This window comes from Eptesicus fuscus, chromosome 10 (genome assembly GCF_027574615.1).
Source record: "Eptesicus fuscus isolate TK198812 chromosome 10, DD_ASM_mEF_20220401, whole genome shotgun sequence".
Classification (NCBI taxonomy): domain Eukaryota; kingdom Metazoa; phylum Chordata; class Mammalia; order Chiroptera; family Vespertilionidae; genus Eptesicus; species Eptesicus fuscus.
Window position 1 is genome coordinate 36,036,676 of NC_072482.1, and position 25,076 is coordinate 36,061,751.

At 39.6% G+C, this 25,076-nt stretch overlaps 1 protein-coding gene across 1 annotated transcript in view; it reads right to left on the reverse strand.

Moving 5' to 3' along the window:
• Window positions 1-22,552, reverse strand: part of FILIP1 (filamin A interacting protein 1) — a 177,857-nt gene extending 155,305 nt beyond the window's left edge. The window contains exon 1 of the mRNA XM_008142123.3: window positions 22,147-22,552. The gene's annotated coding sequence lies outside the window, so the exon portion shown is untranslated. The remainder of the gene's footprint in view (window positions 1-22,146) is intronic.
• Between the last annotated feature and the right edge of the window lie 2,524 nt (window positions 22,553-25,076).

Here is a 25,076-nt window from a genome sequence, read left to right on the forward strand (position 1 = left end):
TAAATTTGAGAAGATTATGTGTTGTTTTTCAACTTTATAGAAGAGTCCTATGGAAGGATTATTTCTGAATTTGCTTTGCTACTTCCAAGGTGCTATTTATAATATAATAACATTGTAGGTCCTTAAAAATAAGTGTCAAATAAATGAATAATAAAAGCAAAATCCAAATTAAAATGGCTAAATATTCCATGGAATTCTAAGAAAAAGAAACTTCTTTATTAGTAATGGAAAAGTAATAATTAGAAAGTCGATTTTAAAAATTAAAATGGAAGCACTGAGCTCATTATATTACACTACAGGAAAATAATGGAACCTCTCTTGGAAGCCACTTCTATTTATAATAAACAAAAGCCAAATACAATTTAAGTAGAATTGACTCTGAGGTGCTTTCCCTGCCTTAATACAACAGTTTCTCAAAGAAGTTTAATCACCATAAGGACCTTCAGATATGAAGGTGATTTAATTTCCGAAAGATCTCAATAAGGACAAGCAAAGGTTTTATAGTCCTTCTTCTCTACATTTCTATCTCTCTCTCTCTCTCTTCCTCCCTGAAATAAATAAAAATATATTAAAATACATAAATAAAAATAAAACAAATGTATTTTGGGGAAAGCAAAATGTCCATGCATATGCTAGCCAAGAAATGTTTCATTTTAAAACATATAGTTTTATTTGGGACAATATATGAACAATCCCTACTAAATTTATATGATAACCTTTTAAATCTTTTATGGAAGAAGATTAGCTATAAATATACATATACATACATACAATTTTGGCATTCTGACCTCTAGAGAATATCTTATTAAATTTTGAGTTAAAATGGAATATGTTTTATCTATTTGGCCATGTGAACTAATCCATCAAGTCATTTTTTTTTAAATTTCAACTCTTTTTCTTATTAAATATGATGCATAATTACTATAGAAATTTAAAATCCCACATTATCTTTCCAAAAAGAGATTAACCATTGTTAAAGTTTGGAATAGAGTCTTCTAATTTTTCCAATAGAATCTTAAAGTAGATATTTTTGTATTGTGTGTTTGTTTCCAGTTTTTCACTACAACAAAACATGCTGCACTCACATAGCTGTTATTTGTAAATGTCTTCAGTTGAACACCCATGCTGTATTTCATGCCACCTCCCACTACCCAAGGTGATAATTATCCATATGTCAGACCCAGCAACCTCATGCCTTCAAGAACAGTCAGTGTGAGCAGAGGGAAAGAAAGTAGGATCTCTCTTCTGTAACTTGCAGGTCCCACTGAGATGATAAGTTTTTTCCTTTCAGGCAGTGTTTCCTCAGCAGGTCTGCAGTTGACATAGGGGCAGTGAGTGGGCTGTTCATTAGGGTCCCCAGCAGAGGTACAGAGCTTCCTCCTTCCAGGAGAGTATTACACTCATTGGTTACTTAAAGAAGATAATATCAGACAAAGTTTAATTGATGCCTATTTTAAAGTGACTATAATTTAAAATTTCCCATCAAATGTATCTTAAATATAAATCGATATTATATGAATTGTAAATCACACACAATCTGGGCTGGTCAGCATCAGTAGTTCTAGAGAAGCATGTGAAGATGTGATGTCACTAAAAGTGGTTAGCTTTCCACAGGAAGAATTTTACCTCATAACCTAATCACAAGGGAAATCTGGCACAAAAACAATGGAGCCCTAGCCGGTTTGGCTCAGTGGATAGAGCGTAGGCCCACAGACTGAAGGGTCCTGGGTTCGATTCCGGTCAAGGGCACGTACCTTGGTTGCAGGTTTCCTGGCCCTGGTTGGGGTGTGTGCAGGAGGCAACCAATCAGATGTGTCTTTCTCACATCGATGTCTCTCTGTCTCTCCCTCTCCCTTCTACTCTCTCTAAAAAATCAATGGAAAAATATCCTCAGGTGAGGATTAACAAAATAAACAAAACAAAAAAATTAAATTAAAATAAGACAATTGACTTAAAAAAAAAACAAGAAACAATGGATGATTCAGAGCCAACTTAACTGCTCTCCTGAAATCAGCTTACTGTCCCTGTTGTATGGGCATCCTCCATCATTCCACTATTCCCTATAATGGACAACTTAGCACATCTATATATACAAAAGCCTGAGTGACCATTACGACTGGTCAACCAGTCACTCTGATGCAGACGCTCAATGCAGGAGCTGCCCCCTTGGTGGTCAGTGTGCTCCCATAGCCAACCTCCCCGCAGCTAGCTGGCCCCGATGGGCCCTGATTGCTGGCCAGGCCGAGGGACCCCACCTGTGCACTAATTCGTGCACTGGGCTCTAGTTATTATATATGTGTCACATACAGTACACATAATATATAATATAATATATTATTAAAATAATAAAAATATTTTCTGTTTTAACAAGTTGAAATGGCTTTGTATAGGGCTTACTTTTTTGACTCTGAATAATATCTTTGTGGATAATTTTTTTATTTCATAGTGAATTCTGTATACAATTCAAAACTATCCAGTATTTAAAAATTCATGAAGTAAAAAATTATTTAATGAGCTAGCACCCAGATTTCTAAAATCTGAATTTCAAATAAAGCCAAATTTTGGATGGCAAGAAGTTAGACCATGTCATAAGGAAGAATTCAAAAACAGCATGATTATATCTATAAAATGGGAGTAATGATAGTTGTTATACCATGCACATAAAGCACTTAGCATAGTTTCTGGCATGTTGGAAGCACTCAATAAAGTAACAATGATTATTATTATTCTGTCATTTTTTTCTATAGCCAATAACTATAATAGTTATGTTAAAATCAACATTAATGACTAATGATTATCATATTCACATGATGTAGACAAATATGCAGAACATTGCTTCTGTAGTTAGGTCCAGATCATATACAACATAGAAGGTTATATGTAACCTTCAGTTTGGTGTGAACCAAATTTAAACAAATAAATCAACCACTATTAGTGAGGAAACTAATGAGTAAACACAAGTAATTATATATGATCATTTTATAGACGGTTTTCACGAATATTTTACAAAATGGTGTCCAATCCATTCCACATACATATGTTAACGCTCTCCTTTTAAATAAAACATTTTATGAAAAATTTCTGGAATTTAGTTGAGCATTTTATGTAACCAAGATTCTGACCTTTTTAAAAATATATTAAACACCCTTTACAATCACTGTATTCACATCAAATTCTCCCAATCTCTTAGTGTAGTAGGCACTATTCCCCCTTAAGACACCAAATTCAAAAGTAGAAAAAAATACTGAAAATTGAGAGGAGAGTCAAGTCAGACCACCTTTCTGTTCCCAAGCATCTGGCTTGACCTCCACATGGAGTGGTAATTTGTACTCCAAATGCTGCTCTGTTGTACAACAATCTAGAGGAAATGGCAGCACCTTCCTCCAAGGCGGATATTTCTCAGAGAATAATTGGGGTTAGCAGCTTTGACTGGAAATTGATAGCAAATCCTGAAGTTGAAGGTAAATTGTTGATAGCAAATTATCCTTTGTGAATAATAACTTTATAACATTAATAAAGGTATCTTGATTTGTGTAGCTTTCATGTATATTAATGTTGTAGGATGCTCTAAGACTGGCTGAAGCAGAAGAAATCACAGAAAGAGGGTTCTGAAAAGAAGAAATTAAGAAAGAAGGAGGAATAAGCCCAGAAAAGCATGGGAAGTTGATTAGAAAGCCTGATGGGGAAGGCCTCCATTTGATGGAGGGGACAAAACTTGCACATATTAAGGCCTGAACTCAGGTAGAAAGGGAAGAGGGGAAAAAGAATTTCCATGAACACAGTGTGAGGGAGACCAGCAGGGATAATAAGAAACCAGGGCATGAGAATATCATTGGTTGACTAAAGAACAGAGAGCTGCAAATGGGTGATGTGATGGCCTCATTGACTGTTTTATTAGTTAAATTACTTGGCCTAGCAATCACCAAATAGAAGTTAGAAATAAAGTACAGTTGCTGCTGTTATTCAAACTTCCATTCTAATTAACAGAATTATATGTAACTAGAGGCCCAGCACGTGAAATCGCGTGAGACTCAGACCCGCTGTGCCACGAGACCCATCAATGCACCTCCTGGTGACCGGTCGTTTGGTCATTACAGCGTTATGGCCACTGGCCTTTTATAATATAGATGTTTGAGCTCATTCCTCTTTATCCATGGGTATGAGAGAAGTAAAGGGAACTCACTTGCCTCTGCCCAGTGTACGCAAAAGAAGATTGGAAGAACAACCAAAGTGATAAAGCACCAAGACTCATCTCAGCACATTCTTTTTTTTTTTTTAATATATTTTATTCATTTTTTACAGAGAGGAAGAGAGAGGGATAGAGAGTTAGAAACATCGATGAGAGAGAAACATCGATCAGCTGCCTCTTGCACACCCCCTACTGGGGATATGCCCGCAACCAAGGTACATGCCCTTGACCGGAATCGAACCTGGGACCCTTGAGTCTGCAGGCCGACACTCTATCCACTGAGCCAAACCGGTTTCATCTCAGCACATTCTTTATGGAGCCAAACAGCAACAGATGATCTAGGTGTCCAGCTTGTTTAAAATGCTTAGTGCCTACCTTACCCTGGGCAAAATTTCAGGAGTGGCTTCTTCCAAAAAAGGGCTTCCCCAGAAGAAAGCACAAGAATGTTAGCACACAGGTCTTGGGTGAGACTTCATGTATATTAATGTTGTAGGAAGCATCCCCGCATCTCCTGCATTCACAAAATGTCCCTGCTCTCAGACAAATGAGAAGCAGCTGGGCGTCATACACAGCACGTCCCACCCTACAAGACCCCTCATAAGGCAAACACAACCCTTGGAATAACAGACAGAACTGATGAGTAGTGAGTTGCTGGTGCTCTGAAAGGCCCAACCTCTGGAGGTGCCAGAGACATGAGGAGACAGAGAAACCATGAGCTCTTACACAACAGGTATCTTGGGAAATAACCCATGACAGGTAATGTTCTGGATTCTAGGGAGCTATGCAGCACAATTCTGTGGCTTGTCTGTAAATTCATATATCTGAATTAATAAACTATATGACCTTGAGAAAAAAATACTGCCTGGCTTCAGCTTCCTCGTTTCTCATTAAAAGGGGCTGGCTTCAATCATCTCTTAGAATCCATCACTATCTGAACGTGTTATGGTAAACAATTTTTTCACAGTAACTCTTGAACTTAGCAGATTGCCCAAAACTTGAAGCTTAGTCTCCCTTTTTGGATTAGTTTAATAGCATAAGCCAGGATTTTCAACTGGTATGCTGGGGCACACTGGGTGTGCTACAAGAATTTTTAAAACATGCAATACCTGACTTTTTAGATAGGGGCACTGATCTCTTTTCCCTTAGAATCTAAGGCTTAGATTGTCAAATGAAAAAATGACAAGAGCCAACACAATAGCCATTCAGGGTGAATGAATCAAAATTATACCTATTTTTTGTCAGATTGTCAAATATATATATATATATATATATATATATATATATATATATATATATTGGCATGCCGCAGATTTTAGTTTTTTAGCAACTTTAGTAATTTTAAAATTTTAGTTTATGTGTGCCATGATATGAAAAAGATTGAAAATTGCTGCTATAAGCCCGATGATCCTGAGTAGTTCTATAAAGTAGTGATCAAATGCAAGAAATTCTTTACTCCAGTGACCAATTTAATACACCTGCCCCGTGGTCCCTCAGCCTCATGATTCAGTCATAAATATATGCATTTTGGTTATCAGATTATGTTTCAATAATAACATTACTCAGGAAATACATTCCCATCAGATGTACTTGGCACTTCAATGATTAAGCAAAACGGACTATGCTGCCTTGTTTCAACAATTCTAATCAAGCAAGGTCCCTCCTAGGAAATCTTATCAAGTTACTGAGGAAGAAGTATGTAGACTTTTATTTTAAAAAATAAGAACCGCTAAGTCTGCCAAACAGAAGTCAATAGACAATATTTGAGAACAATGGGAGGAAAAGAACAGAATGCATTCTCAAAAGCATCATGTGTTATGACTTCTATTTTTCAAAATGAAAGTGGCCTTATTATTCCTCTGATTATAAATATTTTTACCACATATTGTCAAATTGCTTTTCAGGAAGCTTGTCCTAGTGGGTTTTCCCACCAGCAGTATACAGGGTGGGGCAAAAGTAGGTTGACAGTTGTGAGTACATGAAACAGTTTATTCTTTTATTATTACTTATTAATTATTATATTGTTTTCCATACGAATAACTACTTTGGCCCCACCTTGTATAGTGTCCACTTCCTCACACTCTCCCCATAATAGGTATTGAATTCTTTTGAGTCTTTGTCAATGTGTTAGAGGAAATAATACTTATAATTTGAACTTTTAATTATCAGTGAGGTTGAATACTTTTTCCACTTGTTTATTACAAATTATTTAGGTCATTTGTCCATTTTTCTATTGTTATATCTTTTTTTAATATATTTTTATTTATTTCAGAGAGGAAGGGAGAGGGAGAGAGAGAGATAGAAACATCAATGATGGGAGAGAATCACTGATTGGTTGCCACCTGCACACCCGCTACTGGGTACCAAACCCGCAACCCAGGCATGTGCCCTTGACCGGAATCGGACCTGGGACCCTTCAGTTCGCAGGCCATCGCTCTATCCACTGAGCCAAACCAGCTAGGGCTGTTGTGTCTTTTTTGCTTTATTTGTTTAAAAGAGCTCTTTATATTAAAGATATTTGTCCTTGATTATTTTTGTCACAAATATCGTTGTCCAGATTGCTGTTTGCATTTTAACTTTATTCACGAGGGTGTGTTTTTTCTGTGTAAAACATTCATCCAGTTTTTATGAAGTCAGTATTTCATTGTGTCAAATATTTTAGTCTTTTGTTTTACTGCTTTTTTTACTTGCTTAGGAGGATTTTTCCCACCCACCTGTATATTTTTTTCAAGTATTTCATTTTTTTATCACTTGACTTCCTGGTGCATCTAGTAGGTATTTCAGTATAAGGTGTGATGTAGACTTTATTTCATTTTTCTAGTTATTTCACCTCCTTGATTGAAAAATCCATGTTTTCTCCTCTGATTTGAAGTGTCTCCTTCCTAACACTAAATTCTAATATGTAGGTGTCTATTTTTCTGGACTTCTTTCTATTTTTCCATGATCTCCTCATCTGATATGAACTGATTCTGACACCACTATCAAAGTGTTTCAATGAGTCTGATTTCAAAATTCCTTTTAATATGTGGTAAGGCAATGCTTCCAACTTATGCTTCAAAACTTTCCTGGCTATTCACACAGGTTTCTTGCTCCAGCAGCAATTAGGCACTTGAAGTGAAGTGTTGAATATACATAAGTATTTTTTAAAGTGCACAAACTTCTAAAAATCCTAAAGCAAATAATTTTATAGGAATATTTATCACCCCTTTTAGACATATTAAGAGTGGTCACTGTTTTGAAAAAATACTCAGAGTATGGGTGGAATGGAGGATCAGGAATTTTCTAGGCCACAAGATATATATTTGGCTGGCTCATTATGGCCACTACCGATTTAAGTATGATGAAAATATATGTATATAGCACATCCTCTTCATCACATTATTCTTAAAAACATTAAAATTTTCATGTCAGTAGAAAGAATATAATTCACAAGTTCCTCACCATTTTTAAAGCTATGTGGGCTTGTAACAAATCAGATATTTGAGCCTTTCAATCACATTCATTTCTGTTTCATTCCCATAGACCCTGTTTGTCAGTCTCTATCTCAATTTCAACTTATACAGTTCCCCGTCCCCACAGCAAGAGTCACCTCATCCCAACTATGATCTGTGACCCAATCACTGACCACCCAAAACCAGGTGAGTGCTTCCACAATACCATGTATTATCTAGTCACATAGCATTGAATTCCAATCTCTAGCTCGGTACCTGACACACATGGATCTCAATAAGTATTTAGTGAATGGGTGAATGCTGCATACTAAATGTGAAGCAGGAGGGACACAAAGCGTTCTGGCCCAGTACTCTCGGATTTAGTATCATCTTAGTTGTTTTGATAGTGCATTATAATTTAGGCATCTCACACACAGTCTCTAGAACTCTTCTTCCTCTGGAACTATCCTGTCTCTGAATCCCACCTCCCTGCTCTCCCTCCTGGTCCTGCTGACTGGATTGCCCAAACCCTGGCTCCCTGCCTGTGCCAAACAGCCATGTTCCATCTGCCTGGCAAGATACACTAAAACCTCATGTTAGACTCTCAGATGCCAGCTGCTAACTTGGACCATTCTTTGTCATCTAAAGCCATAACATTTGAATCCTGTGTTCTACCTGCTCCCAGTTCAGCCCCACTCCAGCTACATGAATGGGGCCTGACTGATTGAGCCCAGCATGTTCTTCAAGATGAGCAGATTAAGCGGATCTCACTCTATAATCGGTTGCTTCCACACAGCTCAAATCCTTTCAAATCCTCACACAATCGTAGTTGAAGTCCAACTCCTATGAAAGTGTCTGGAAACAGATTGACATAATAATCCAAATATAAATCAAATTGTGGGATTTAAACCATACATTCATACTACATGGAAAAACTAGAACTCTGTTTTTTCTCAAATCTCTCCCTCCAAAGGACAAAATGCTTTGCTTTCCGAGAAACCACAAGTCACTTTCATCTGGTTTTCCCCCTTGTTCTCTCCTCTGTTTGAGCTCAGCATTTCACGTGTTCATTTTGGTGAGAGTCCATCGCAATACATCACCAGGAACGCATGTGTTCCACTGGGACTTGATTCCCTGGAAGATGTGAATGGTGATGTAAATAACGGCATTACTGGAATTTGGAGGAATTGATGCGGGAAAGAAAGTGAAATAAGGCAAAATCAAGCAACTATAATCAATATTTCCTTTGGGGGGGTAATGTCGGTAGTATTGAGGCTGATAGGGAACTTCTATGGGCTTCATCAGCTGGGGCTGTCAGCGGAAACATTAATTAAATGGCAGCTGTTGCTTTACCACTTGTAGGGGAGTGGAGCAATCCTAACTCCAAAATAGATTTCCGAGGATGAGAACATTTCCAACTAAAAAACCACAATAAGAGCCTGGATGTGTTCTTTTCATGAGTTTTGTGGTGCGCATGAGTGAAAAGATGAGGGACAAATATTTGCAATTAGACTGTGTCAATAGCTATGGTTTATGCCACTGTATTTAAAGCAAAAGTTCTAGTCTGCTATTGGAAATGTATGTTTATCCTGCCAATCATAGCGCCAGAGCCCAGCTTTCACTCACTTAGCTATGCAGTGGTTATTCTCTGATTCTCTAATGAGCATTTAAAATGCTTCTTGATTTTTTTTTGTATTGTTATAAAAGCAATATGTGACCATTAAAGGTTTCAGAACATTGAGAGGCAGATAAATAATCACTTATGGTCACTGATTATTTTTCCCATATTTATTTATTTTTAAATGATGTTCAGTAAAATCAATAAAAACCAGTTAACAGTGTTTACTTTCTCAATTCCAGGACATTCAATGGATTCGATTTAACAAACGAATCCCAATCTCTAGTCAAGCAGATAACCCACTTGGTGGGAACTCAGAGCACCAAGACCAGGTGCCACAAGACCCCTGATTTATTGAGCATTTGTTTTGTGCAATGTGTTTTTAAAAATAGTCCCAAGGCATACCCGAACCTATCTATCATGTTAAATTCTTAATTTATATGTAAATATTTATTATAGAATAATTATAATAATCTCTCACTTTTTGTTTAGTTTCTATTGCTTAGAAAAATCTGTGCTACAGTATTTGCCATTGGTGATTTTTATCTTAGTAAAGTTCATGTAACTAGAAAATGCATATGGACTTTCCCCTAAGTGTGAAAAAGCCTGCTCTGTAGCACTTCAGACTTAGAGAACCAATCAGGAAATTAATTCTATACATGCTACCTAAAAATGTAGACTTTACAGGTCTTCAGAGTACATTGACCCACTGGCCAGTCAGTTCCATGGAACAGACCAGCTTGTTTCCAACACACCTGCAGTTAGAGGAGAAGCAAAGTGATTAATCCCTTCCTGTTGTTGCTAATATCATGAAAGTTAGAGCTGGTATGAAAGCCCAGACAGGGGAATCCCAGGGAAAATATGAACCCAGCCAAACTCACAGGACTAGGGGGAAAGCCAAGGTTCTAAATAGGAGAGTAAAGTTTACAGTTAGAATTTCCATGGAAAGATTAAAAAAAAAAAAATATGTGCCCCAAAGTAAGGCAGAAAATATTATATCGGTCCACAAGGGAAAGGAAAGACAGGACATAAGAAACAATGTCACTGGGGAAAATGAAGCACCTCTGAGCAATCTCTAAGAAAACGGGTTGCTTCCAATTGGCCCACTTATTCAGAAAATAGAAAAGAAGGCAAGGACCCATTCTCTAGGCAAGCAGATAACCCAGTTATGGGAATTCAGAGCGCCAGGGCCAGATGCCACAAGACCCATGATGCTGAAACAGGGAAACAGCTGCCATTCAATACCTTATATCTCAGAGTTGCCCCCAGAACAGCAAAGTGATTAAAAGATTAAGAGCACAAATTGAGAGTCCAATTGCCTGGACTCAAATCCCAGATCTGCCACCTGCTTGTTGGGGAAGGAGGCGGGGGACAATTCCCTAGGCCTTCTTACCTGTAAATGTATATGAATATCTGTTTCATGGGGTTGTCAGTACCTAATACACAGAAAGTGTTCATTAAATATTGGCTACTTTGTTGTTTATTATGATCACTAGCGTTCCCGTTGCAGGAAAAATCCTGCAATAGGGTTTCCTGCTGCACTCTACCCCGCCCCACCTCCGCTCCTCCCTTGTCCCCCGGCCCCGCCTCCGCTCCTCCCTTCTCCTCCCCCCGGCTTGCTTGCTTCTCCACAGCTTTGCTCCCTTCAGCATCTCTCGGCTTCTTTCTACGCTGTCTTGATATGCAAATTAGCCGCCATCTTTGTTGGGATAATTTGCATACTCATCCTGATTGGTTGGTGGGCGTGGCTTGGTTGGTGGCTTTGGCGTAGCGAAGGTGCGGTCAATTTGCATATTTGTCTATTATAAGGTAGGATGTGATAGAAAGGATAATAGCCTAAGACTCAGAGGCCTTTGTAACTTCTGCCAAGTGATTTCCATTCCCTCCTCCTAGTACTGTCTTCTGTAAAATGATAAGATTGCACTAGATAACTGATTCTCAACCCTAGATGCACATTAAAATCACACAAAAGCTTTCTAAAATAGACCACTACTTGGGTACCTACTCAGGCTAACTTGAATCAGAACCTCTGGGGCACAGCCCAGGCATCTGCATTTTTAAAGCATCCCCGGTAAATCTGATGCACAGGAAGTGTTGAGACCAAGACAAAATGATCTGAGAGCTCCGTGTGAGCTCAGAGTCTAGAGATTTTCACCTTCTCAGTTCCCTGATGGGTTTGAATAGCTCTAGTTGGTCCAAAAGTGTATGATTCTCAACAGTGTGAGACTCAGAGCCTCCATTCCTTCTTGAAATTAGTCCAGGTGCAGAGGTGTTAACAGAACGAGGAGCACTTATAGAATGTCTTTGATAATATTTGAATGAATATGATAAACTGTTAATATCTTCCATTTAAGAGGCATTAGCTAATATTAATGTGGAAATTTTTACTAAGTTTTGTTGCCAAGAGAAATTTTGAATAATTGAAGAGAAAAAAATATACTGCCAGAAGCCAACTAGTCAAGCCCTTTGTCTCCAAAGGATATAGCACTAATTCTTTCCCTCCTTTGATACTGTTACACCTTTTTACATAAAGACAGAAGAAGAAAAAATGGAAATTCTGAGTTTATTTGTTGTAAGAAATCAGGAGAGATCATGTGAAAGAAACAAACAGCCTTGATGAAATGTAATACATCACTACCTTTATTTTGAATTAAATAAGTCTATGCTACAGAGCAAAGAGTGTTTTTTGCTTCAGGAAGACATTCAGCCTGTCAGGTAAGTAGTGGTGCAAGTCCTTGCATAGACTAGTAATGAGTGTGTATAAGTGTGTTGGGAGGATTGGCGGGTATGCTAGTATAGTTGTGACAAGATTCTGTTTTCAATTCTTGGAACAGAATTTCTCAGAGGGTAGAGGTTCATTTTGTTATGTGTTCACTTCACATGAAAAACTCATCTTCGTGGGATATTCAGTCCCACCACCTGAGATATTCGATACACTGGAAAAGTAGAGTATTTATGGCCACTGGCATAAAAAAAAGCAAAGCATTATCTGCTCCATCAAAATTTTATTAGAATTGCTCTTTTACTCCAGACATTTGCAAAAGTTAAATGCCGTAAGTGTAAATAGAAACTCAAAAATTCCAATTATATCCAAATGTCGGACATTTAACTTCATTAAAGGTAACTCTTGGTTAATAATGATAAAATAATAAAATAAAATACCTCATGCTATTACTCCACAGTAGCAAACCACTGGCTGAAAAGTATCAGGTAATTTTCCTTAAATTATAGCAAGCTCTGTTTTGTGTGTGTGTGTGGCGGTGGGGGGGGGGGGGGTGGTTGTTGGTGGTGTTTTTTAAGGAACAACATGCTGCCAGATTGATAACTCACTGCCTAAGCAACGTCACTGGGAGCCAGTAAGAGCTCTTATCTGGAACGAGACCTTCTGTCCCCTACCTCACTGCCTGCTCCAACCAATATACATACACCACCAAAGACTACTTCAAGGAATATTGCTACCAATAGCTGGAATAAGTGTTTTGTAGGACTCCTTCTTGAGCCTACTTAACAAACTGAATGCTTATGACCAAGGCAGAGATCTGCAAAGCATTTCAAATGTTACAATAGAAGGTGGGGTTCTAAGTTGTCAACAAAACCCCAATGGTATCGAATGATCTAGCTATAACAGTAGCCATAATAGCTCATAAATTCAAATGCTCCATGGCATCCTCTCCCAGGGAATCAATGTGGAAACCAAGAACCAACTCAGCAATGAGCAAACCAAGAACCACGTTGCTCCATCAATAACTGTGGAAGAATAGCTTCCGCAATCTAGTGCCCCAAGCGTAGCTCTTTCTGAGTTGTCCACTCCACTGGCCACTGAAGCTTCTGGGGCCACTTTGGAACCCTGGAGAAGAGCCCAAATTTGCCTTTTGACCCTGAATCTCTTTGTTATTTGATCTTTGAATCTCTTCAGACTACAGGGACAGCTGATCCCCTGCAGTGTCACATTCTACACCTTTCACTAAAACATCTCACATCATCTGGGTGGAGATCTTCCTTGAACAACTGCTTACAGTACAAGAAAGTGGTTGTAAAGTACGGGCTAAATAAAGTCAAGCTGCCTGAGTCTGAATTTCACATCTACCACTGGGCAGTAACCATCTATAAGACTCATTTTTCTAATCCATAAAACAGAGATAAAAATAGTGCCTCATAGGGCTGTTATGCAAAGTAAATAAAATCATCCATGTAAAGTGCTTGGCACAATGCCTGGTACAGTATAATCTCCGGCATATGCTAGCTATTATTATCACTTATACATGCTAAATAATTTTATATAACTCTATAATATATGTATTATGTAAATAGTATATTTTATATGTAGCTATTATTACCATTATAGTGTCTATTATATTATTATATAAGAATTGGGCTCCAAAAGTCCCAGTCATTAGTAGGAACATTTGGTGTACTGGGCAATGATCTGTGGAATAAACAGGATATAGAAGGTGAGGATATGTTACTGAGAGTGGAGGGGCCCCTCCCAAAGCAGCTGGCTTCCTTGCGGACCAGAGAAACAACAGGCTGTGACCAATGCAGTTGGTTTGGTGGTGTCCAAACCAGAAGACGATACCTATCAAGACAGCACGTGAAAATTAAAGTCGTGTGCAAGGCCCCTCCCTCATCCAAATACCAGGCTGCTCTTCAAGCATGTGTCACTTACTAAACAGTTAACGAACACAAAGAGCCTTGACTGCCTCCAGTGTCACATTTCAAGACTTACAGGATAACTAGGAAAAATCTGAGCTGGCAAAACTCTTCCTGGCTCCCCTGGCAAGCAGACCATCTTTGTTTTCCATTAGTGTGTGTTGTCGTCACAGTAACTGCAAGGCTCCAAAGACAGGCCCATGGTGTCATTTCCTCCTGCACTTAGGCTGCCACACTGAAATAGCATTATGAACTCAGCAATGCCTCTTCCTTTCCTGTTAGGCTGTGGTGCCTCAGTCAAAGAAGCAGGCCCTCAAATGAGTTACTTAGGACTTAAGTATATTAAAGAGATAGAAGAAAAAAACAAAGCCATTGATCTCGATTACTGTATTGCCTGTGACTCGTGGGTGAGAAAGAGAGCGTGTGCGGGTGTGAGTGTGAGAGTGTGTGCTGTGTGTATGTATGTGTGAAAGCCTTATTTTTGCAACGCTGTCTTAAACAAACAAAGCAAGTTGGCAATAACTTGATTATCTTGGTGATGTCAGCAGTCCACTGTTTTCAATCAGATTGTCTTTTGGCTTTAAATCCTTAGCAAATCATTTTTTAAAGAACGCATTTGGCCAACTCTAAATATGTCCATTTCATGGCTTTCTGACACCTTTTCCTTACAGAGATAAGCAGCAGGTAATGTATTACTTCAGCGTAACTTGGGGAGATTGCAAGACCAAAAAAAAGACTGTTTTCAAGTGTAGACATATAAGGTCTTTGGCTAGTGAAGCAACAATCATCATTTTCATCTATGTTTTGGTCAAGGAAGTAGGTGGCAGCATTTAAGCAAGACAGAAACAGAAAACCCCTGAACCTTAAGTACTCAACGTCAGATCACTTGAGATAACTTCTGCATTAACTTTAAAAATTATTTTTGGTCTGCCTTTCACAGACCTCAGAAACACATAAATCACCCAATATTATGAACGTGGACACTATTTCCCAAAAAGGAAACGCAGCACCAGCCTTCTTTTGACTTATCAGTGCTGCTGCGGCTTACACAAAGCTCTCAGGGACTGGGGTGCTGGTTAATGTCGTGTTTCTTCATCCCTCTGCTGGGACTTTCCCAAGTTCTGCAATCAGCGGGCCACAGCCACCTATAGCTGCTCAACTCATGCTTTGCTTTCCTTTTTCTAAGTTCTTCCACAACTCACTGCAGGGCCTTTGACATTAAACTGCCACAGGGAAAGGAGTATTCCGCCTGCAACCATTTCCCTTCTCGGAGAGCTGAAGAGTAGGCCTGACCATTTAAGGAGAAAGAACAAAAAGCAATACATTTTCTTATGCTTCCTATATTTTTGCCCTAGAACCTTTAAGATGTATTTGGTAAATCCAGGAATAAAACTGTCTCCTTCACTTCTTTCTTTTCCTTCCTTCCGTTCCCCTCTCCTTCCTTCCTTCCCTCCTTCTTCCTTTCCACAGCAGGGTTTTCATTCGAGAATGACAGTTGTAAAACTCAGTCTGCCTTATCTTTTAGAAACTCATTCTTTCAAGTGAGAAAAATAAAGCAAAATGGACAGGTCTAAACTGTAACTACCCTGCAAAAGATTTGTTGGCACTAAAGCTACTAAGAAACTTCCCCGCTTATAAGAGTGTTTCTATACATTTGTTAAATTAAACATACAAAACAGTCATCCCCCCATAATATATACACACGTATTTATGATATAACACTTTTTGTTCATCTTGGATTATACTTTCTTGTCGTGTTTAAGAAGAATGAATAGGATTAAGGGCAATGAATAGCAAGAATTCATTTCCTTTTGGTAAGGTTAAAGCTAGCATGAGATGACCTTTTTTGGTCTTTTTATTTTTATCTGTTACTAGGTTAGTAAAACAAACAAAACATTGAAGGGAAGATATAAAGAGAGATAAATTTAATTAATATATTCCTCCATAGAGGAAGAAGTCTCTGTTGCCCAGTGGAGTCAGCTATAAAGGAGACACCCAAGCACCATGTATAAGCACACTTTATCTCCAAGTACAAATACAGAAACCATAGTATAGTTTTTGCTGTTGGTGATTTCTTAACCTTTTAAACAATGATTCTGTGAGACAGTAGACTGCTGAGTGATAAGAGAGGGTTTGAAATATAAATTCCATACTAAATTATTGGCTGGCGTTCAAACTATGTCTGCTTAGAGTACCCAGGAGCGAAGTATGTCCCAAACAGGATTCCAAATTTAAACAATACATTCTTCTGTGTTCTATGATCTATGAACTTGAGTTCACAGATTATCTGTATCCAAGAATTTTGTGTGCAACAAAGACTAAAATAAACAGATAACAACTTTTATGGTGTGGTAATAAAATCATAATAGCTTAAATTTATTGAAAAGTCTACCAGGCAACTCTAAGTTTCATTAACTCATTTAACCTTCAAAACAACTCTATGAGGAAGATAGTGTTATTATACTTGTTTATAGATGAGAACACTGAGGCACAGAGAGTAATTTTTGCCCAGGGTTACAGTGAGCTGAAATCTGAGTCCAGGCCTATGAGACTAGCCTTTCCTACCTCCTCCTCCACACCAACAAACATGTCCTTGTTGCTATATCATCAAGTCAGATTTGGGGAAACAAGATCTGTTCTGTTGATATATATATATATATATATATATATATAAAGTAATTAATACATAAACAAACTTATGCTGCAGGTTTTAATGTCATTTTTCTAACAAGCTGTTAGCAATTTTTTTTCTCTTAAACCTTTCTGCTGAAATAGATCTCAATTGAAGTTTACCCACTCACTTCCCATGATGCTGCTTTTCTAAATCCCAGGTGTTTAAAAAAAATAAAATGAGACACATTAGTGAAAATGTGGATTAAACAAACTATAAAATCCTATTTCTTAGGGCACCTGTTTTATGAACACTAATCTTCAAAAAAAATTAGCATTAGTTTAGAATGTGTATTTTACCACAAAGTTTTACTTCCAAGGAGTAAGTAAAAATTATAACCACAGGAAAACCACTGCTAAATGAATATATTCAATATTTCACAAATTTCATTAGGAAAACCCCATTGTGATTCTTGCCGAACACCCATTTAGAATAATTTTAACCTCCTTGGCCATCTTAAAATATAAGGATAATGCTTTTCTTTTGATGGACAAAAAAAAAAAAAAATGCTTCAAAGTCACGATTCTTGCTTTATCTCACATAGTAAGGCTATAGGTTTCATGAGTGATTAAAAATAAAACTCAGGCCTGGCCGGTGTGGCTCAGTGGTTGAGCATCAATCCATGAACCAGGGAGGTCACAGTTCAATTCCCCATTAGGGCACATGCCTGGGTTGTGGGCTCAATATCTATGGGGGGAATGTAGGAGGCAGCCGATCAATAATTCTCTCTCATCCTTGATATTCCTATCTCTCTCTTCCTCTCCCTTCCTCTCTCTGAAATCAATAAAAACATATTTTTAAAAATAATAATAATAAAGTAAAACTTAGAAATATGTTTTTTAAATATCTAGGGGAAAATAGAAAAGGTATTTTAAGTATTTTAATGCTCAAGGCCATTCTAGTTCATCAAGACCATCAGATAGAAGGGGCCATAATTTAGATAGTACCAAAGGTAACTATAAATGGGATCTGGTGCCCTCGCCAGTTTGGCTCAGTGAATAGAGCATCAGCCTGCTGACTGAAGGGTCCCGGGTTCGATTCCAGTCAAGGGCTCGATCCCCAGTAGGGGGTGTGCAGGAGGCAGCCAATCAATGATTCTCTCTCATCATTGATGTTTCTATCTCTCTCTCCCTATCCCTTCCTCTCTGAAATCAATAAAAATATATATTTAAAAATAAAATAAAATAAATAAATGGGATCTGGTACCAAAAGATGATAAAAGTAAAGTATATGTATTACAGTTTTTATTATTTTTTTAATATATTTTATTGGTTTTTTACAGAGAGAAAGGGAGAGGGATAGAGAGTTAGAAACATCGATGAGAGAGAAACATCTATCAGCTGCCTCCTGCACACTCCCCACTGGGTATGTGCCCACAACCAAGGAACATGCCCTTGACCAGAATCGAACCTGGGACCCTTGAGTCCGCAGGCCGAAGCTTTATCCACTGAGCCAAACCGGCTAGGGCTGTATTACAGTTTTTTTAAAGTCTAGGTGCATACACAGGACATGCATGTATATATACTGTCTTTATATATCCCCCTTTCTATTTCATTCTCCAAAGTTATTATCATCTCCACAACCAGGTACATGAGCCTAATTACTATTACTTGTAACTTTTCTGGGCATGAGAAAACTATGAAGACTTTCTTAGGAAATTTCTGAGGTAAAAAGTTTTTAACTATTATTACAGTTCCTTTTCTTGAGTTTATACTTATCTATACTTTCTTACATATTCGTCATCATGAATCTAGAACAGTGGTCAGCAAACTCATTAGTCAACAGAGCCAAATATCAACAGTACAACGATTGAAATTTCTTTTGAGAGCCGAAAACCGACTTCTGCGCATGGGCCACGAAGTTTCAATTGCACTGTACGTGCGCGCCCGCACGTGGTATTTTGTGGAAGAGCCACACTCAAGGGGCCAAAGAGCCGCATGTGGCTCGCGAGCCGCAGTTTGCCGACCACTGATCTAGTACCAAAAATGTTAATAAAACATCTACAATGTGTATGGGGCTAAAAAGCTTCAAAGCCAAGTGATGCTTAGGACAATGCTTCGTACCTAATCATATTCATAAAGCTGTTCAGACTTTAAAAAGGCAAACCCTGCTCCAGAGGACCCTAATTCTAGCAGAGCACCAAACTGTCTGAACTAAGAAGGCATCGCTTCTAAAAGGCATGATCCTGGAAATCATTGTGAACATGGAAGACCCTGATCTGGGTTTTAAAAGTAAACAAGGCCTCTGCAGGAAAGGGGGTGAAAGGTGTTCCAGATGTGGGAATGAAATGGGCAGGGGTAGAACACTGAAATGTGCACTGTGTGTGTGTTTGGAGAATGGCCCCAAATCTGAAATATTTGAAGCAAAGAGACAAACACTTGTTGAGTAGTGGGAGCTGCGACTAGAAAAGTTAAGTACGTGCCAGATGATGGAAGGTTTTCAAAATACCCAGCCTAGGTGCTTGGCAGCAACAATGAGTCCCAGAAGATAACAGGAGAGTAAAGAGACGAGCATAGCAACGCTTTAGGAAAATTAACCCCATGGTCATGGGCAAGATGGTCTGGATGAGGGGCGGGAAGGGAGCACCAGCGCTACAATCCAGACTGAGGGTGAAGGGAGTAGGCCTTAGTGGTGGGAGACATGATAATGGGATCTAACAACTCTTATGGTAAAGGGGGTAGGAGGATTCCAAAATAACACAGAAATGTGAACTTGAATGCACAGGAGAACAGAATCTGAATGGTTTGTGGGGTCTGACTGTTCACATACTAGAGGAAAGTACAAGGGCTAACATGAGCTGCTTTTAATTCTCAAGGGTATACTTACAGCCATGAAAATGATACTCAAAATGTCAATTCATCAGGAAACATGGCTTTCACTCAGGGCCAAACGCTGCACTCAGTTACCTACACACTGTTCTACGGACTCCACAAGGAATTACATGCCTAGAACTAATGGTGGATTAGTTGATAGATCTGATAAGGGGCTACTATCCAAAATTTATAAATAACATAAAACTCAACACCCAAAAAGACAACAACAATCCAATTGAAAAATTGGCAAAGGACCTAAATAGTCACTTCTCCAAAGAGGACATACAGAAGGCCAATAGACATATGAAAACAATACTCAACATCACTAATCATCAGAGAGATTCAAATTAAAACCACAATGAGAGCACCTCACACCTTTCAGAATGGTTATGTCAATAAATCAATAAACAACAAGTGTTGTGGAGAAAAGAGAATCCTCCTGCACTGAAGGTAGGAATGCAGACTGGTGCAGCCACTGTGGAAAGCAGAATGGAGTTACCTCAAAAAATTAAAAATTGAACTGCCTTATGATCCAGGGATTCCACTTCTGGAAATATATCTGAAGAAACCAGAAACACTAATTCAAACATATGCATCCCTATGTTCATTGCAACATTATTTACAATAGCCAAGATTTGGAAGCAGTGCAAGTGTCCATCTGTATATGAGTGGATAAAAAAGCTGGGGTACGTTTACACAATGGAATATTACTCGGCCGTAGAAAAGAAGGAAATCTTACTCTTCTCAACAGCATGGAGGGATCTGGAGAGTACTATGCTAAGTAAAATAAGCCAGTCAGAGAAAGAGAAGCACCATATGATTTCACTCACATGTGGAATCAAATGAACAAAACAAACAAACAAAATAGAAACAGACTCATAAGTAGAGACCAGACTGACAGCTGTCAGAGGAGACAGGGGTTACAGGGCTAGGTGAAAAGGGTGAAGGGATTACGAAAAATATATCTCATAGACACAAACAACAATATGGTGATTACCAGAGGGAAAAGGGAGTGCAAAGAGAGGGTATAGGAGGAATAAATGGTGATGGAAGGAGACTTGACTTGGGATGGTGAACACACAATACAATAAACAGAGGATGTATTATAGAATCATACACCTGAAACCTATATAATTTTATTAATCAATGTCACCCCAATAAGTCAATACATTTTTTAATAAAATAAAATGACATCATAGGGACTTACAACTTCTGCAATCTTAAACTGCCTTGCCTCAGATAATATTTTTAAGAAATGGATTTTGGTCTTAGATGTACATTTGTAAGCCAGCAATGTGACCCTTCCTAAGATAAAAACAAGAAAAATGTGGAGCATTTCGTTCTGACTTTTCAAAACTCAAGAAGAAGATACTTCATCTCCACTAAGGTACCAGGAGTTTCATTCTCTGATACCCAAGGTTACCGAGTGCGTTGTACACTATTACTAATATTTAGCTTATTTACTTTTTAAAGTAGTCATTTAATCAGAATTATGAAACATAATACCTACTATGTACCAAATGTATGTACTATTTCATTTTCCTGAACATACGATATATAAGCTTTAATTCGTTTTTCTTAAAATAGGAATAACTACTGAAAAGTTTGATACCTTCTTATTTGTCAACAATGTGTTCAAAACTGATCTTGGATAAATTCTTTCTTTAAATTGACAAAATAGACTCAAGTAATTCCTTGTAAAATATTCATCTGCATCTTCTTTGATATTATCCTTCTTTGATATAAGAATATTCACTCAAATTATGTTCCTTTAAAGGAACAAACTTCTTACACAAATCCAACCCAACAACAGACAACAGGTGTCAACTGTAACCACATCACCAGTGTACTGACATAACTTTTGTTAGACTCAATATGAAATTGACAACTCTAATCAATTCTGAGAAAAATGCATGGCAATTCATGGAAGGAGCGAGAATATACTAACAGATGAAAGAAGGACCTCCTTCACTGTTTGATAAATACACTACACACACATTCGTACAACTCAAGAAAGGATTTTTTTTCATTTTTTCGAATAGATTCAACTTCAGTTTTAAAAATCAAAATCTGTTTTACCTATGTACAAGCAATTCCTCAATTTGTTGTTGTTGTTTTTTCTTTAAAAATAAAACGCAAATAATATTCTCCTGAGTAGTTTGTATTCTGTAACTGCAAAAGCAGTGATTTAACAACACCCAGGCATATTTTGTGCCTAGTCAGAAGCACTTGGGGTGGCTGCTGTAATGTAACGAGGTCAGAGCCAGCACAAGGTGTACCGGTGTAATCAGAGAATCAGGCAAAGGGAAAAGCAGATAGCAGCAAGTCAAAAGTACAGCAATACAAACACCCTGGAGGACTTCCCTCCCCTTTACCACACAAGCTGTTCAGTTAGTTTCAATAAATGAAACTAGTTATTTTGCTTCTAGGGAAAACATCCCTCCCATTGGTTAGCCATCCTAACTGTGAAAGGAGCTGTGAAATCGTCCCTTGTCATATTTCTGTTACCTGCCAAAGAATGATAACTGGACAGAAATATTTCGGTGGCCACTAAAACATCATAATCTTCGTGTTTAAAAAGGAACCGGTACAACTCTGAGAAAGACATGGTGTTTCTAGTTCTTTAAAAATAATTCCCAATGATTACCATAATGCCCAAATGTGCTATCGCATGGTGGAACAGCAAGAATCAAAGGAAACAGACAACACAGAGAACTCTCCTCCTATGGAAGCAGGAATTTCTTTAAAGAATGAAAAGTATTAGTTTTCGCTCTTACCTGATGGCAGCTCGCTTAACCCAGGGGATGTCCTTTCTAGCGGTAGCTTATCCTTGGAAGAACCCAGTGGCTTGTCCCACAGCCCAAGAGAGAGAGACTGGAGTCCTGGAAAACTATCCAGCCCAAAAGAATACAGAGGGAAAAGCTTTTCCCACTTGCTTTCCCAGGACTGGCCAATAGCTGAAGTCATGCAGGAAACAGTGGAGAGAAGGGGAGAGCAGCTCCTTCGCCCTGAAATCCCGGTCCGCAGACACTGGAGGCTGTTGTAGATCTCCCCCCCAGACTTTTGTTTAAAAGTTTTTTAACTGTTGCTAGGTGTTGTTGGGTCCCGAGATTAGGTTTCTGGTCTCTGCTCCCTGCACAACACCGGCAGGGCAGGGACTTTGTTGAGGCGCTGGCTTGCGCGTGCTATATTTAACCAGTGTTCTCAGCAAGTCAAGCCTGTCAACAGCTGAGAAGTTTGGAGCCGGCTCTGCTCGGTTCCTCGGCAGCTGGGTTATCAGTGGATATAGCTCTGCTCGCCCCGTGCAAGATTGCGGGAAACCGGCCGTCCCTTTTAAGGACTGCGGCTCCGTACCCTGAGGGAATTACTAGCTGAAGCTCTCAGAGACAGACTGGGAGCTGGGACTTGGGTTTTCCAAGCGGAAAAGAATCCAACAGCCGCAGTTGTCTTAAGCAGAGCATTTTACCAATACAATATTCTTCTCCATTAGGCTTTCTGAGATAAATGTTCCTACTTTAAAAAAAAAAAAAAAGCTCTTATGTAAAACGTGTATCACAACTGTTGGAAACATTCACAGTAAGAGATTATTTCCAGACCGTTCTTTATATTGATGTGTTATATTCATAGCTAGGTGACTGACTTACCCAGGCATATCAGACTTGACCGGCTTATATGCCCGAATGTTATAGAAGTCAGGTTACCATAAAGGAATGTCTGTAACATTGTTTTTGGAAAGGCGTAACGTGTAGGAAGGAAATCTTAGCACGCTCACTCAGGTCATTCATTCAAAGCAAGACCTGGAGACCACCCCAGGACAACGGGGGCTTGACAGCTCTGCCCCCTTATTAACCCTCCAGCCTCCAAAACCAGGGAAGGGTCGCTGCTACCCTGAACAACAGGAAGACTGTCTCAAGGTATTTTATTTTCTTTGTGCTGGATAATCAAATAGTGTGAATCTGCCAAGATTAAGACACAAGGAAAAAATGTGTTTTAACTACCATATTTTCCGGCGTATAAGACGACTGGGCGTATAAGATTTTCCTGGGTTAAAAACTCGTCTTATACGCCGGAAAATACAGTAGTCCAATATATCTAATCCATTATATCTAATCCCATCAATATAGTCCAATATGCCGTATTTTCCGGCGTATAAAACGACTTTTTAACGCAGGAAAATCTTATACGCCGGAAAGTACGGTAGTTCTTGGAACTGTCTTCCTAGTCCTATATAATAAAAGCCGAATATAGCCCCTTCAGGCAGTTGTTCAACCGGGAGTTCGACTGCTTGCTATGGCGTGCGGAACATGGTGGGCATCGGCAACGCAGCACTGGCAGTGGGCACCAGTGGAGGCGCTACCAGCCCCAATGGGCCCCGACGAGAGCAGGACCTCAGTGGGATGGTGGAGCAGGTGAGTGGGTGGCACCAGACCAAGGCAGGTGCAAGCGGGGTCCCGATCGCCCCGCAGACATTTGACCAGCAGCGGCGGCAGGGGGTGGGGCCGCTGCCCGGCTCCCAGGTGCTGAGGGAGCCAAGTGGGGGGCCCAGCCCCATCCAATCACCCCACAGGCGGAATGGTGGAGCAGGTGAGGGGGTGGCCCAGGCCAAGGTAGGGTGCCAGGCGGGGCTGTGGTTCTGTGAGGCTTGGGGCGGGAGCTGGGGCTGCAAGGCTGGGGGCACAAGCTGGGGCCCAATCTCCGCAGGCCACCCTGAGGGATCCCACCCGTGCATGAATTCGGGTACCAGGTCTCTAGTCCTATATTATAAAAGGCTAATATGTAAACAGACCAAATGGTGGAACAACCGGAACAACTGAACAACCGAACAACTGGTCGCTATGACGTGCGCTGACCAGCAGGGGGCGTGTGTGGAACATGGTGGGCGTTGGCCACAGTGGGATGGTGGAGCAGGTGAGCGGGGGCACCAGACCAAGGTGGGGTGCCAGTCGCTGTCATTGGGGTGAGCCTCTGGTGGTTACTGAAAATTCTTTGCTCCCAAGTGCCGCCGTCCCGCCTGGCGCTCGCACCTGCTGCCGGCTCCGGCCGTGCTCGCACCCATTGCTGGTGTCCAGAGCTGGTCCCGATCACTCGGCACCATCAGTGGGTGCAAGCAGTGGCTGCTGGTCCTGATCGCCCCTCAGGGCTTCTCCACCTCCCCCTGCTCCTGAAGGGCGATCGGGGCAGCAGCTGCTGCTTGCACCCGCTGCTGGCACTGACCCCAATCACTCCACAACTTTTTCAAGATGCAAACTGAAGTTGGGCCAAGGAGACATTTAAAGGCGTGAATTTAATAATATCTTGCCCGGCCAACGTGACTCAGTGATTGAGCATTGCCCTATAAACCAGGAGGTCATAGTTTGATTCCCAGGCAGGGCACATGCCCAAGGTGTGGGCTTGATCCCCAGTGGGGCAGCCGATCAATGATTCTCTCTCATCATTGATGTTTCTATCTTAATCTCCCTCTCCCTTCCTCTCTAAAATCAATAAAAATATTTTAATAATAATAATAATAATATCCTAACTGTTGTGTACTTACAATAAATGGCATATGTGTGAGATAACCCTGATGTCCCTCTGGGAAGGCTACCACTTTTCACAAGGAGTGTGTGTGTGTCCTTCTTTTTAAGAAATTACCCTTCAAGAATAGCTGACCCCCAACAGCTCAATCCAGTTCTTCCCATCCCAGCCACCACACTAACAGCATTCATTT